Raw genomic sequence first — 3,882 nt, 5'->3', positions numbered from 1 at the left:
ACTGTTTTAAGGCTATTATTTGGTCCGTTTTTAATGTCAAAGTCACTCTACACGTCCATTATTTGCATATTTTGTCTATTTTGGTATTTTTGACATGTTTTGTGAGAAATGTGCATAATTGAGCCAAAAAAGGGAGCCAAAACGCCAAGTTTGGAAATCTGGAGTCAGACGGCGACCGGCGACCGCCGCGTTTATTTAGTGCTAATAAAAAGTGCATCAAGTTTTTGGCGCCGTTGCCGGGGAAGACAATTCACTTTGGAGTGATATCTTCAAACGGACAATTTTGCTACTTTGGATTTTAATTGCTTTCTGTTTTAATTTTAGTTTCTAATTCGTTTTTGTTTTTGGTTCTTGCAGGTTTTGTATGCGAACGCGCTCTGGGAAGGACAGCCTAGAACCGCTCGATTTGGAACTTGAAAGAACTCGTAGGAAAATAAGAAGTGAAAAAGGATCAGGATCAGGAACAATGGGTGACCGAACAGACATCGAGAAATTGCAGGAAATGGTGAAGCTACTGATGGATGAGAGAGATGCGGAAAGGGCAGCCCGCGAGGCTTTAGAGAAGAAGAATCAGGAAATACAACCCGTGATGAACATTTTCAATCATGGGAATATGATAACCTTTCCCGAAGGACCTCGTATAGACGCTAACAATTTCAAGTTACGCATGCCCCTTATTCAAAGGGTCGAGCAAACTCCTTTTGCAGGTAGGGCTACAGAGGATGCCAATCGCCATCTCTCCAAATTTGTGGAGATCTCAAACACTCTCAAGTTGAATGGTGTCGATAACGATGCCATAAGGGTAAGACTCTTTCCCTTTTCATTAACTGATTCTGCTAAAGAGTGGTTTGAATGTATGCCTGAAGTGGTTTGAATGTATGCCTAAAGACTCTTTCCTTTTTCATTAACTGATTCCCGGGCACAATTTTGAAGCTCAAAAGCGAGATCTTCCAATTCATACAAGGCCATGACGAACCCCTCTATGAGGCATTTGCTCGTTTCAAAGCACTTCTCTGAAAGTACCCTAACCATAGTTTCACCATGGACCATCAGGTAGGAATTCTCTATAATGGGTTTAACGAGAAAATTTGTGCTATGCTTGATTCAGGTGCAAATGGGGGGTTCTTAAGGAAGTCAGGTGAGGAAGCCATGGCGGTGATAGAGGAATTCACAACCAACAGCAGGGGGTGGTCGAAAGAAAGGCATAACCTGAAAAGGATAGCTGCAGTTGAAGAAGCCGAGGAAAGCTCTTTTGCAAAGGAATTGGCCGAGCTTCGAGTTAGGGTGGACCAAATGGATTCATCAAGGAAGGAGGACCCGATTCCACCGACCTCCATCATAGCGGTCTCTAAACCCGAAACTCCTGCCCCGATAGTGGAAGAAATCAACTACATGGCGGTCCCAATAGAAATTACAACAATAATTATCGCCCTAACCAGGGGGGCGGTAATTTCAATAATTATAATGGAAACCGACCTCATCCTAATCTCTCTTATTCTAACAATAATTACTTGCAACCCCCCGCAGGATTTAATGTTAGCAAGGGAGGAGTAGTTAAGACACTCAAGAAGGAGGAGAAGTATGAACAAGGGATCACAAGGATCTTGGAGGTAATCGCACAAGACAGGAAGGTTAATGACACCAAGATCGGAGTGGTCGAAGCTAGAATAAACAACCTCGAGCAGGGGATGAACACGATCTCAACTGCCATAGCCAACATCAACACTCAAATGGAGCAAGTCCAAAAGAAGTTGGATGAGGACAGGGCAAAGGCGGCCGCACGAGTGGATGACATCAAAAAGAAGTGGGTGGCAAAGTAGAAAACTGAGGACTGCCCAGTCGCCGGCGGACCGCCACAACCATTGCAGTGGGCCGCCGCTGAAGCATCGAATGGAGTCTGCCCAGCGCCGGCGGACCGCCACACACATCACGGCGGGCCGCCACAGACAAAGCAGAAGCGCCCACTCAGCAAGGACTCGTGCGGCATAATGGGATTGTGCTATCTTTTCAACCAAAGAGGAAGTTTAAGCTCGAAGAGCAGTTCAAGCATTTTTTTTAACATGTTTTGTAAAGTTCATACTAACATTCCTCTAGTTGAATCGTTGCAGGAAATACCTAAATATGCGAAGCTACTAAGGGAGGCAGTGATGAGGAAGAGAAAGCCGAAAAAAGCCGACCTTAAGCTACCACATCATTGCAGCGAGATCATTCAAAAGGAGAAGGCAGTGAAGCAGAGAGATCCGGGCCAATTCATTATCCGATGCCGGATTGGAGAGAGAAAGGTTGACAAGGCCCTATGCGATTTAGGATCTTCCATCAATCTCATGCCACTGAAGTACTACGAAAAGCTCAACATTGGGCCACTCAAAACTTTAGACGTAACACTCAGGTTGGCCGATAACTCGTCCATAAAAACTGTTGGTATGATGAGGATGTCCTAGTGAAAGTCGATGATTTCATTTTTCCCGCCGATTTTATTGTGCTTGATATGAAAGTAGACATGAACGTCACTCTAATCTTAGGGAGGGATTTTCTTGCTACTTGCAAAGATTTGATTGATGTAGGTCGTGGCGAGATCACAATCGAAAGCGAGATGCTCAAGTTTGAGGAAGCAGAGCGGGCAAAGATGGAACAGCAGTGTAGGGCAGTCATGATCACGGATTTGACCAAACCTCAAGACCCCTTTGAAGTGGAGGATCCTACTACCTCCACTATTTACATTGTCAACGAGGTAAAACGTTCTCCCAAAAAGGACGATACTAATCCCTCCACCTCTATCCCGCAGAAAAAGAAGCAAAAGAGGAAAAAGGCAACCAAGGAGGACCCTGAGACTTATGTTATCAAAACAAATAAGGGGAAATACAAGTGGTGGAAGAAGCGAGGGACCAAGTTGCTCCCTATGCCCATTTTCAACACTTGGGTCGTTGATCCGCCTAATTAGTGGGCCACTTCAAGTCGAGCTAACGACTAAAAACAAAAGCGCTTGTTGGGAGGCAACCCAATTTTTTTCGTTGATTTCGTTATTTTCTTTATTTTCGTTTTTTTTGTTTTTGTTTTAAAAAAAATTAATTACGCGTGGCAGTCGCCGCACTTAACACGGCGTTCGCCACACGTGTTTTCACATATGCAGGATAGGCCGGGCTTAGGGCAGGCTTAGGGTGGGCCGGATGAACAGCTGAATGGGCCGCGGCGGCCCGCCAGGAATCGTTGTTTTAAATGCCCGTGCGGCGGCCCGCCGCGCGCAGTCCAGAGACGGTAATGCAGTTTAAAAGGTAAGTTTTCCATTTTTTTCCCGTTCCTTCTCAAATTCCTTCCTTGCACACAACCCCCACCTTTATAAATCACCAATTTCACACACCCACACCATCATTCTCTCAATTATCTTCAAGTTTAGAGTTCTTCCTCTCCAATTCTCAATCAACACAAGGTATGAATCTTAACTCAATTTCTGAGCATTGTTCTACTTCTTTCATGGATTTAGGCGTATGTTGAAAGAATTGTTCGGTGGAAACTCTTATTTTATGATGGGGGATGATTGTGTACGCTTATTTATGGATTTCCATGGTGATATTGTGTTTTGGTGATAGTTTTGAAGCTTTGTGAATCACTATTCCTTCTTGTTTATACTTGCCCTATATTGCAATCATGTTCATAGCATTGTGAGGCTATTATTATTTCCATGAATTGCAATATTTGAGTAGTCATAGAGATTGTTGATATATATTGACTTATTGTTGATACGTCTCTGCATGGGGGATGAATTCACGTTGGGGGATGGATTTGCGTTTCCTAGTTTGGATGATTATGTTCTATATGTTTCCACGCTACCATCTAGGAAGTTTTGTACACCTAAGCTTGCACTTACATGTCTTACATGTTGAT

General features: G+C 43.9%; 1 non-coding gene across 1 annotated transcript; it reads right to left on the bottom strand.

The window, feature by feature from the left end:
- Positions 1-930: 930 nt before the first annotated feature.
- LOC125197601 lies at positions 931-1,037 on the bottom strand. The gene has a single exon (XR_007172137.1). It is a non-coding gene; the product is annotated as a small nucleolar RNA R71 (small nucleolar RNA).
- Positions 1,038-3,882: the final 2,845 nt, after the last annotated feature.

Source organism: Salvia hispanica, chromosome 6 (assembly GCF_023119035.1).
Source record: "Salvia hispanica cultivar TCC Black 2014 chromosome 6, UniMelb_Shisp_WGS_1.0, whole genome shotgun sequence".
Classification (NCBI taxonomy): Eukaryota; Viridiplantae; Streptophyta; class Magnoliopsida; order Lamiales; family Lamiaceae; genus Salvia; species Salvia hispanica.
This window is presented reverse-complemented; position numbering and strand designations above follow the sequence as displayed.